Raw genomic sequence first — 13,433 nt, 5'->3', positions numbered from 1 at the left:
GTGGCTTTGGAAAGATAATTCAATTATCTATCATACCATAGGTAATGGGACGCATAATCCCTTTTGTGCTAAAAGTTATGACCGTCTGAAGTTCACCCATCAATAATTTTCAGCTAACTGGCTGCTGACCCTCATCTACGGTCAGAACTACGGACCATGGATCGAATGACGGTCCATGCTGGTCAACCGTAGTTTGTGTCAGAGGCTGGGTAAGGGAAGTCTTGATCCACGGACAAAGACCACGGACCGCGGTCTGATCTACGAACCGTGGGTCTGTCCGTGAGTCGGGACTTAGCCAATTTTCTGAGCTGATTTAGGGAGGGGTTGCAGTGGTGAACCACGGACCACCAGCACGGGCCGTGGTCTGACCTACGGTCCGTGGATGGTGACCGTAAGTTGCACCTGCAACTTCTCGAAATCTGTATTTTTGGTCTGTTTCGAATATGGGGTGTTACAATGTTTCCTTTTATTCAGTTTAAGCTTGCAGGTTATGTTCAGTGTTCCCCTTACATGGTTGTACATTCCATGTATTTACGCCATTTGGCCTGCATCTTTCATGATGCAAATACAGGTAACCAGGATCAACAACCAGCGTTTCATTGATCCAATCGAGTTCCAGATTTGTTTGGTGAGCCTCCTTGCTTCCGAAGGATCCCTCAGTTATTTCTGTCATGTTATTTCAATTTTGTTAGGATGATCGGGAGTCTTGTTTCGACATCACTCATAGTATTAGAAGCTTCATAGATAGATAGATAGTAGTTCATGAGTCTTTTCCATTTTCAGTTATTAATGTTTAAAGACATGAGTTGCCTCTTTGTCAGTTGAATGTTTCCTTTAAAAACATTCTGAGTTTATTATTTGAGTTTATATTTTGATATTATTCTATGATAAGTAAATCTTCTGTTGAAAGGTTAGCCAGGCCAAGGGTTCGCTTGGGTCCACTAATGGTTCTCGAGTGTCGGCCACATCCAGGGTATGGCTCAGGGCATTACACTTCATAAATAGATAGTATTTGAGAGTCTTTCAGTTTTAGAGGTTTCCCTTAAAACTTATGTTTAATATTTAGTATATTCAGCGAATTTTTGAGATTGAATAAAATGTTTTTAAACATTTCTTTCAATTTGGTGCTTATGTATTCTTTAGTTAGTCTTCAGCTTGTAGTCAGCCGGGATGAGGGTTTGCTTGGGGGCCAACAATGATTCTCGAGTGCCGGCCACGTCCAGGGTGTAGGCTCCGGTCGTGACGTTTGTGATGTTTTAAAGCTTGAGTTGAATCGTTAAGTCATTGAGTATTTAATAGTATACTGAGTTAAACTATTTTTAGTAATGATATCTTTATGAGTTGAGTTCCGTTTGAAATTCCTATATTGTTGAGTAAGTCTTCTACTGAGTAATTAGCCAGGCCAACGGTTCGTTTGGGGACTAGAAATGGTTCTCGAGTGCCAACCATGTCCAGGGGGTAGACTCGGGGTGTGACAATCATGATAGTGACCCGAAGATCACACGATCGCAATAAGTGAAGTAATCAACCCAGTTAAATTGACCATCACAATCGCGATGAGAAAAAGTCTAATCCTACGTGATTGCAACAAGCCTCACATGTTCGTGGCCCACAAAAAGATGACTCCATACGATCACGAGAGGGAGCCTCGCAATCGTGATGCACAAGATAGTAGGCACCATAATACAACAATTAGAACAATCACACAAGTCACAAATGAACAGAATGGACCCAAGAGATTTATTTTGAATCTCAAGTATACAAACCAGATATGTTGCCTAACTAATTCGACGTTACAGACTCATTGGAACTATCAAAATACGGCTCTGAGGTCTCCTTGACCCAAAACCCATCAAAATCACAATAAACAACTTAATGTGACTCCTCTGAAATTGGAAAGTTGAAAAGGAAAGAGAAGTGCAGAAATTTCTCTAATACAGTGGTTTACGAGACAGACCTACAGACAGTAGGAAGTCCTACGGGCTGTAGGAATGAAATCATAGAACTCAGAATGAGTTTTTGGGAAAATTTAGTTTCTGAATTCTTGACCCATGAATTGACAAGGCGAACTGTATAAAGTTTGACAGCTCGTAGGGCTGATCCGTAGGAATGATTCAGAGATTCAATTTAAGCTCTCAGTTCTACGAAGGGAAATGGCGGGTTGTTGTTGGTTCTATGAGTCATAGGATGGTCTCATGAAAAGGGTTCAGACTTAGTGAAATTTTAGACTTGAACATATTTTCTACGGAAGGGATCTACAAAGAAGTATTAATTTTCACATATTTGAGTATTTTAATTTTAAAACATTTCGAGAAGCACTCTCACACTCTGAATAATTTTTAATGGAAATTATTATGATGTCATATGCTTTGGGAGGAATTAGTCATTTTCGTCCCAAGTAATATCATATCCATCCCTAAGCCTACATTGTAAGCCAGTAAAATTTCTACATGATCCTATTCTAAGTGTTCTCACCTTTGGCCTTCCTGTAAGTATGCACTAATATGAGAACACCTTGAATAGGATCATGTAGGAATTGTTATTGGCTTACAATAAAAACTTGGGGATGGATATGATATTATTGGGACGAAACTGACTAATTCCTCTTAAATCATGCATTATATTTGTGCTTTTGACATTTGTTGCACTTCGATGTTTGATCTTATTTTGTAATGACGTGGTCGGTTATTTTCAAAAAGTTTCATGAATTTATCATTTTTGCCCCTTTCGGTATCGACCCCCTCCCCCCGAGTCTTTTATGTTTGACTTTGAAAAATTGGTTTTGAACTTGTCACGACCCGAAGTATACCCTAGACGTGACATGGAGTAGAGGACCCCGAGAGACCCTACACTAGCCACTTAGCATACATTATACAAGATAATAGAATCAAAGAGTTCAAAAGATAGTTTTTTATATCCAAAGAGCTTGACAAAACGTAGCGGAAGACTAACATAGTCTTAAAGCCATCTATTACATCAAAGAGTTATTGGGATGTAACCCATACATCACATACAACGTCTGATATGTTAAGATATAAAAAGATAAAGGGTCTCGGTCCTCAGAACATGAGGACTCACCAATCTTCAATAGCTACAAAGTAAAAACTAGCCACAAGTATGGGAGGTAGGAGCGTCAAACCCTACATTAGTGAACCAATGTAGGCAAGAGTATGTTTTAGTACATAGAACGTAGCAAGTATGATAGCAATGCATAAGAGTTATGAAGCCATGATAAAAGGACTTTACATGACATGCAATGACCAAGCTAAACCATAAGATAAAAAGGTTAAAAAACATAAATCACGATCATGGTCAATGCAAGTTAAATCATCTTTAAAAGAATGTGAGATACTTCTAGAAGAAACTGTAGTTCATTATTGTGGGAAGTAGCCATTAACTGACATATAGACCATGTGAGCTATAACATGGAATTTGATGGCTATTACTTGCCAAGGTAAGGACCATTAAAATTTAGCTTTAGTGAATCTGCTAGCTAATGTCTATCTACGACAAACCATGGTGGCACATAGTTATGGGATGGAGAGACTGCTACTTGAAACCCGGCCTCTACTACGGAAGAGCTTCCATCTAAATATCCTCTCGGTACTAAGCATAAATCCCACGGAATAGTCATTAGTCATATTCATCTTATTATCCATGGAAAGGCATAATCAAATAGCCAATCTAAGCTAGAATTCATAAGAATAAATCCTAAATCTTGATTCAAATGAAGTTGAGAAAACCTTTCAACCCTATGAATCCTTTATGTGAGAAAACCCTTTCGAGTCATGTTTGAGTAGTATGTGAGAAATCCTTTCACAACAACAACAACAACAACATTGATACTTCACTCTCAAAGAATCCTTATGTCTTTTTCATCAATTTCATAAAGAAACATGAATATCTTCATAAATTCATCTTAGGTAGTTCAAAACCCACATCATATCATCATAGTCTAGAAATCATGGGTTAGGCATGTGTTCATGGGGATTCAACTTAAAACATGCAATTACTTCAATTCATGCATTAAAAGGCATAAAACAATCAATTAGATCAACATTGAAAGGAACCTATGACAATTGAATAAAAACCCTAATTTGATTAGGGAATCTAACTTTACAAAATTGGGGATTTTAGGAACCCTATGGAGCAAAGAGCTCCATATATGAAGACTATCATACCTTGGAGTTCAAATACCAAAAACTATGGTGGAAATTGAGACATGAATGGAACCCTAACTCGTCTTCTTCTTCTTCCTTAGAGAGAGAAATATTTGGGAGGATGAACTTTATCAACTTTTAGGAATTTAGAAGAGTGAATTGAATTGGGTGATTTAGGGGTGAAAAATCATTATATAGGGCTTAGGTTAGAAGGCAAAACGATGTAGTATATGGTTAAAATGATTAGAGTAAAGACCAAAAAGCCCTAAAATAATAACTATCGGACCTCCACTAACAGTTGGACTCACGGTCCGTGAGTCTAACCACGGACCGTCCTATATAATCGTCGTGGGGTTCAGGGACCATAGTTTTGGACCCCCATCGATGATTACTATGAATGGTCCGTTGGTCCACTTATGGATCGTAATACCAACCGTAGCTCCTAACTTTGACCCTCAAATTTTCACTAAGTCTGGCAGTCACCTATGAGACCTACCTACGACTCATACATTGAACGGCGGACCATCTTAGTGAATCGTAAAAAGGGTACTGGGACTTGACATTTGAAAATTGTTTAACTTTCCACCTACAAATCCAATCTACAGCCCTTAAGTCAACATACGGTCCGTTGGTGGTTTCGTCGGTGCAGACACCAATTTTTTGAAAATTGCAATTCCCTTCTTTTTAGATTCGGGGTGTTACAATATCTCCCCCTTGGGAACATTCGTCCTTGAATGAAACTCAAGACATCATAAGGAGGGTAGGAACTAGATCTAACAGTCCAACATTGCAATCACATAAATGCACATATCCGAGGAGGAAACATCAACTCCAAGCTAAAGTATGCTCAAAACATCATTTCATAAGATCTATATGCAACTCATATTCAAATTCACATAAAGATGAAAAAATAAATCAAGTTAAATAATTATCTCAAAAATCAAGTTTTTCATAAACATGCATAAATGAGGAATCATGGGAATATCTAAGACACATGAAATCAAAAGAGAAACCCATGAGGAACCAAATTCCTCAAGCTAGAGTAGGAACAGAGGAAAAGAGATGAGGATAATGGGATATCATATCGGCCTAAGCCTCCCAAATAGCACCCTCAACTAACTGATTCCTCCACAGAACCATTATGGAAGAAACTTCCTTATTTCTCAACTTCTGAACTTGCCGGTCAAAAATCTCCACCAGAACTTCTTGATAAGAAAGGCTATCCTTTATAACAAGACTCTCCAATGGTACTATAGATGTCGGCTCACAAACACATTTCTTCAACCAGGAGACTTGGAAAACCGGATGCACCGATGCCAAGTCAATAGGTAAATCAAGTTCATAAGCAACTTTACCAATACGCCTCAAAATTTGATATGGGCCCACATAACAGGGACTAAGTTTCCCTAGATTTCCAAATCTCATCTCACCCTTCATGTGTGCAATATTCAAATAGACACAATCATTCACATCAAACTCAAGATCTCTTCTCCTAACATCAGTATAGGACTTTTGTCGACGTTTAGCCATTTTTAACCTTTCTCTAATAAGCTTAACTTTCTCCATAGCCTCATGCACCAACTCGGGACCTATCAAAGTAACTTCACCCATTTCAAACCAACCTATCGGAGATCTACACCTCTTCCATATAGGTTCTCAAATGAAGCCAAACCAATGCTCGAATGACAAATATTATTATATGCAAACTCAATCAACAGTAAATGGTCATCCCACTTGAAGTCAATTGCACAAGCTCTCAATATATCTTTCAAAGTTTGAATAGTACATTCCCTTTCCCATCAGTTTGTGGATGAAATGTCATACTAAGCTTAAACACGAGTACCAAGTCCCTTTTGGAAAAGTTTACATAACTGAGAAGTGAATTGGGTACCACGATCGGAGATAATGGATAACAGCACTCCATGCAGCCTAACCATTTCTCTCAAGTATAACTTAGCATAGTCCTCCGTCGAATAAGAGACCTTGACATGTAGGAAATAAGCCGATTTCATAATTCAATCCAAAATAACCCAAATCAAGTCATATTATCGTTGGTTACGGGGTAAACCATAATAAAGTCTATATTCATATCCTCCCACTTCCAAGTAGGGATACTGATATCTTGGGACAAACCTCACGACTTTTGATTCTCATCTTTTACTTGTTGACAGTTAGGACACTTAGCCACAAATTCCACAATATCCTTCTTTATCCCATTCCACCAAAAGACCTCCTACAAGTCACGGTACATCTTGGTAGCTCTGGGGTGAATGAAATATTGAGAATTATAGACTTCTGATAGGATTTTCTGTCTCATCTACATTGGGAACACACAAACAACCTTGATATCGAAGCACTCCATTTCCCCCTTGAGAGAATGCCTCAACTGACTTCTTGAGCACCGCTTCCTTTAACTCAATCAAAATTGGGTCAAGACCTTTCTTATCTTTCACATCTGACACAAAAGATGATTGTGAACCATTATGGACCACAACACTGCCTTTGGTAGATTCAACAAACCGAACACCTAATCGGGCCAATCCATGAACATCACGAGCAAACTCCTTCTTATCTTCCTCAACATGAACAACAACTACCCATTGACAATCGCCTAAGAGAATCCGCCACCACATTCACTTTGCCGAGGTGTTAAGAACACTTATGTTGTAATCCTTTAGTAACTCAAGCCATTTTCTTTGGCGAAGATTTAGATCTTTCTGTTTGAACTCTTAACTGCATCTTTCTTCTTAGGATCTACCTCATTACCTTTTATGGAAACAATGTGACCAAGGAAAGCCACAGATCTTAACCTAAACTTGTACTTACTAAACTTTACAAAAAGATGTTGATCCTTGAGGAATTGTAACACAATCCTTAAATGATCGGTATGCTCATCCTCACTCCTTGAGTAAATCAAGATATCATCAATGCACACAATCACAAACATGTCAAGGTATTGTCTAAATACCATATTCATCAAATCCATAAATGCAGTTTGAGCATTACTCAAGCCAAAGGACATCACCAAACACTCATAATTACTATACCAATTTGGAAAAGTCATTTTAGGAATGTCATCATCCTTCACCCGCAATTGGTGATTACCCGACCGGAGGTCAATCATAGAGAAATAACTTGCTCCCTGAAGTTGATCAAGCAAATCATCTATCCTTAGAAGAGGATATTTTCTCTTAATGGTAACCTTGTTCAACTGACAGTAATCAATGCACATGAAGTGAACTATCTTTCTTTAGAACAAACAAAACTAGAGAACCCCATGGTGAGATACTCGGTCAGATGAAACCCTTATCCAACAAATTTTGCAACTGCTCATTTAATTCCTTAAGTTCAGCCAGAGCCATTCGTTAAGGAGAAATAGAGATAGGTTGTGTATCTGGAAGAAGGTCAATAGCAATGTCTATTTCCTTTTCGGGAGGAACACTAAGTAGATCATTATGAAACACTTCCTAAAACTTATTAACAATGAAGACTGATTCAAGAGTAAGGGTTTCAGAATCCATTTCCCTCACCCTAACTAGATGGTATATGCAACCCTTATAAATCATCGTTCTAGCTTTAAGACAAGAAATAAACTGAATCTTACGCATATAATTCTCCCTTTCCACTTTAGGATAGGCTCATTTGGAAGCTGAAACTTGACCACTAGGGTTGTACAATCAATAGAAGAATAACAATAATGGAACCAATCCATACCAAGGATAACATTGAAATCTAGCATATCAAGCTCTACAAGATCAACATGAGTGACTCCATAGGATAAGGAGACGGGACAATTTCTATAGACTCTCTTAGCCACAATAGATTCACCAATAGGAGTAGAGACAAAAAAAAGGTCGAACAATACACCCGGAAGAATATCAAACCTCATAGCCATATATGGCGTCACAAAAGATAACATAGCACCAGGATCAAGTAAAGAATAAACATCAAGATGAAAGACTTTCAAATATCGAAAACCATATCAGGAGAACCCTCTTGCATATGACAAGTCTAAAGTGCATAGAATTGGTTTTGCTTTGGAGCACTTGAACCCGAACCACTAGGTGGAGCTTGCCTCTCTTCTCTTCCCTTAGCCATAAGTGATGGACAATCCCTTATATTATGGACACTCTTACCACGACCAAAGAAACCATTTGTACTGTCTAAGCATTTACCCTCATGCTTCCTTCCACATTTAGAACAAATAGATGATGAAAATCCACTACCATTTCCTCCTTGAGGTTTAGGGTTATACACCCTATCTTGTTGAATTTAGGTGGAGAATTAGAGGAATCTTGATCGCAAACCTTTTTTGAAACTTAGAAAGACCATGTCCATCGAACCTTGAACCGATCCTTGCCTTTTTTTGCCTCCCAAGATTTCTCCTTAAGTTTCTCTTCTTCTATTTATTGATCATGCACCATTAGATGAGAAATGTCCATATCGTTGATGAGCATGACGGTACAACATTCTTTAACTACCATCTCGGACACTCTAGAAACAAACTTACTCATCATTTCCCTAGGGTCAACAACCATAGTATGAGCATACCCAAACAATTGTGTGAACTTCAAAACATATTCCTTCACACTCGTGGTTTGTTGATGAACTTTAATGAATTCAAGTATCTTTGCCTCCTCATTTCAAGGGCAAAGAACCTATCAAGGAAAGTAACCTTAAACTTTTCCCAATTGCGAGGACCCACATAGACCGCCCTCTCTTCTTTCCATTGGTTGAACCAAACTTCAGCAACACCCTTAAGTTGATAAGTGACTAACTCCGCTTTTCCACCGGCGTCACTCCCATGATCATCAACACCTTGTAACTTTATCAATGAACTCTTGAGGATCTTCCTCAACCTTGGAACAATGAAACTCTAGAGGATTCATTCTAGTGAAATCCCTCACTCTAGATGTTGTCATACCCACATTTGAGTTCACAGGGACCACAACCTCCCTATTGACTTGAGACGTGATGGCTTGAGCTAACACTTCAAATGCAGCCCTAAACTCCTCATTAGTCTCGGATAGGGATTAAGAGAAGGACATATAGAGTTACACTCTATCACCATCTTTAGAGTAATGGAAGAAGTGGAATTTCCTATTCATCTTATAGCTTCTTATTCATAAATATGACACGTTTGAAACTCATGAACAAGACTCTACTCGACGTGTCTTAGAAACTTCTTAGGACCATTATAAACTTTGTGCTCTAATACCAAGTTTGCCATGACCCAAAAAACACTCTAGACATGACATGGCGTAAAGGACCCCGAGAGACCCTACAGAAGCCACTTATCAATCATCATACAAGATAATAGAATTAAAAAGTTCAAAAGACATTTTTTATATCAAAAGAGTTTGACAAAACGTAATGGAAGTCTATCTATCATTGTATTGCGAAATTTCATGCCTAAACAATTGGGTGCTTACGGAACCACATTATTCTCATTTTTTTCTTTTTTTAAAAAAAATAGAGCACTATAATAATACTAGTACATGAATGGGATCACACAGACTAAATTGGCAACTTTAAGAATCATAATATTGCAAATTTTCCAATTTCATAATCAAATCATCAACTATTACAACTAATAAAAGAGTAATACTAACAAAAAGAATATGGTATGTTGTTTTTGGTCATAAATTCTAGGGCTAACCTGAGAAAGTAATTTGAACATAAAATTTGAAGATCTAGGATCCCAAAAGAGCCCAATTTCATCACCAACGCCTAATCTACTATTGTTGAACAATTCAATGCACGAAAGTGCATAGTCATCATTATACAACTTCCATAAGTAAACACTCTCACCTTTATACCTCTTAGAAGCATTATCCGTTGTTACATAACACACTTGAACACGCACCCCGCACCCGTTTACCAAAGCTTTGGCCATGTCCAATGTCCAGTATCAAAGAATGTACTCAAACGTCTCAATATATGGAATCAACAATCCTCTTGCCTCAACCTCGTAACTGGTAATCTTTATCTTGATCAGTCATGGGTTTTTCAGATCAATTTTTGAGGAAGGATATATATCCCTTATCTCAATTAGTTCTCGAGTCACTACATATGGCATGTTGTTAACTTTGCAAGCTTCTTCTTCAGCTTTTGATGGATAGAGATTGCAAAAGAAGGTCTTCTTCAGGCTAAGCAAAGGCTTTAGATCATACACCGAAGAAACTGTTACAATGACACAATTCCTTAAAAAATTGCATTGTTTCATAGAGAGGGAAGGAGTGCTTCAATTTATAACAGTAAAATTAGATTTTTAATTCTTTTCCTACTTTGAGAAGGAAATAGAAAAAAGTACTTCATTACTTTTGGTGTGAAATTGATGGTCGATTATTTTATTATTATATTTGTTTGTATTTTGACTTAGAAAGGAATTTAAGAAGATAAAAAAATATTAAATCTCGTGGTCTTAATTGGCATTTGACATAAAATTCTGAATCATATTTCTAAAATTTGTGTTCAACTTTGATTAACCATAAATTAGATTTTTGTCTTTAAAACCCCGCTAAATCCCTTCTTTCTCTTCTTTGTTTGCTTTGGTTTTCTCTGTTTCTTTATAATGACTTGTTCTTCTTCCTTCGGACCAAAACTTGAGCTTCACCGTTTTACAGGGGCAGATATTCCTCCTGAACACCGCCGTCTAATATTGAAAGATAGTCCTTCCGAAAAGAAAGAAAAAGCACCTCCAATAAACAGTTACAAAGCACCATGAACTGAAAGCTTGTGACTCTTGGCGTTAAATTGTATTCCTCAGTTACCGTAAATCATGAAACTTGTATGTGGAAACTTGTTTGAAAAGTCAATTTAATGAATTTAGAAATCACATTCCTCTATTTAAACATGCCCTATATGGCACACTGTTCAGGTTTAGTAGTTCAAAAGTTAATGATTTCTCCTTATTTACAATAAGCAAATTCTAAGAGAAACTGAGAATCTGGAATTCATCAAATACTTTTGGACAGAAAAAGTAACATTAACATTCTTCTGTAAGAAAAAGGCTACTTATAGGAGGTGTAAGAATAAGTTCAACTTTGGCATTTTTACCTACTGAACCCATTGCTATGAGCCATGAGCAATGACCATCTATTACGATCAACATCTCTATTTGGATAAAAAATTTGTCCTGCTCTATTAACAATTACGAATGCTAGAACATAATCGACAATGATATCAACAAATTCAAGTAAAAAGACAAAAGAGGTTCTATCAAAAGAATGTTCTTTCAAGAACAACACTACAAGGTGTTTTGAAAAAATTGTGATCAAACAACTCAGGTTATCACAAGACATTCAAGATTATATAACTATGCATTTAAACACGTGCAAAATCTTTAATAGAGAGCGAATCTTTTCTTGCAAATACAAGTAGAGAAAATAAGACAATCATCATAGCCAAGAATCCAGATATTCATATATTTGAACTATATTTTACAAAGCTATGATCATATTTCTTTAATCGTTTACGAAATTAGAACATAAAACTTGAAGATATCCGGATTTCTACAAAGGGATAAGGTATAAGTATCCCCTAAACTATGGACAAAATTTTAGAGACACATCTTAACTAAATTAAGGTTCTATTACCTATGAACCCAATATTTTTTGTAATTTTGTCACCTTTTTGGCTTATGTGGTGTAACACATTGGATTTGAAAAGATGGAAAATTTCAGCTTTTTTCTAGAACTGGTGTCTGCACCAACAAAACCACCGACGGTCTGTGGATTGACTTACGGGCCATAGGTGGAACCATAGGTGGAAAGTCCCATTTTTTCTTGAAATGTCAAGTCTTAGTACTTTTATACGGTTCATCAAGACGGTCCGCAATCTAATGGGACTTTCCCTGAATGCATTGCAGTAAATCATATAACCATTTGAACCATCTGGTAGAGTCAAGACAGGAGTTGTAGTCTACCTAGTCTTCAGTTCTGAGAAGTTTTTCTCACACTCATCTTACTAGAGACTTGACCTTCTTCTGAGTCAACTTGGTTAATGGGGAAGTTATGGATGAAAATCCCTCAACAAACCTTCTATAGTAACTAGCCAAACTCAAGAAAATTTTGATATTAGTTGGAGTGGTGGGTTCGGGCCAGTGTTTTACTACCTCAATTTTCTTAGAATCTACTCGGATCCCTTTGTTGGATACCACAAGACCAAGGAAAGCTACCGACTGTAACCAAAATTCACATTTGCTGAACTTAGCGAATAGTTAGCGATCTTTAAGAGTTTTCTAAAAAAAATCTCAGATGAGTCGCATGCTTTTTCTCACTTCGAGAATAAATGAAGATATCATCAATAAAGACAATGACTAACAAGTTCAAAGACTTCTTGAACACCCTGTTCATTAAGTCCATGAAAGATGCAAGAGCATTTGTATGCAGGAGCATTTGTTAGTCCAAAAGACATAACTACAAATTCATAGTGACCTTACCGAGTCTAGAAGGTTGTCTTCTGGATGTCATTATCTCTGACTCTAAGTTGATGATAGTCGAATCTGAGGTATATCTTAGAAAAGCAACTAGCACCTTGATGTTGGTCGAACAAATCATCAATCCAGGGGATGGGATACTTATTCTTGATTGTGACTTTGTTCAACTGACAATAGTCAATGCACATCCTGAGAAAACTGTATTTCTTTGGCACGAACAACATTGGATCACCCCATGGAGAGATGTTGGGTCTGATGAAGCCCTTATGTAGAAGGTCTTCCAACTCTTCTTTCAATTTCTAAAGCTGAGTTGGAGTCATTTTGTAAGGAGGAATTGAAATAGGTTGGGTATCTTGAAAGAGATCTATTCCGAAGTGATTTTCCTTTCGGGAAGAACTTCGAGAAGATCTTCTGGGAATATTTCTGGAAACTCATTTACTGCTGGGACTCACTCAAGAGTTGGGGTTTCAGATTTTGAATCCTTAACCCGAACAAGATGATAGATATACCCTTTAGAAATCATTTTCCTAGCTTTAACGTAAGAGATAAGTCGACCTACAAGCACTGAGTTACTACCCTCCCACTCTAAGACTGGTTCAATTGGAAATTGAAACCAAACTATCTTAGTCCTACAATTGACTGAGGCATAACAAGAATGTAGCCAATACAAGCCTAGAATAATATCAAAATCTACCATTTCTAACTCTACAAGTTCTGTTGAGGTGACTTTCTGAGAAACTGTGACAGGGCAATTTTTGTATACCTGTCTAGCTATAACTGGGCCACTAACTAGAGTAGAGAGAAAGATGATGAGAGAGATTCTAGACTGACAT

Source organism: Solanum tuberosum, unplaced genomic scaffold (genome assembly GCF_000226075.1).
Source record: "Solanum tuberosum cultivar DM 1-3 516 R44 unplaced genomic scaffold, SolTub_3.0 scf00507, whole genome shotgun sequence".
NCBI classification, from domain to species: domain Eukaryota; kingdom Viridiplantae; phylum Streptophyta; class Magnoliopsida; order Solanales; family Solanaceae; genus Solanum; species Solanum tuberosum.
This window is presented reverse-complemented; position numbering follows the sequence as displayed.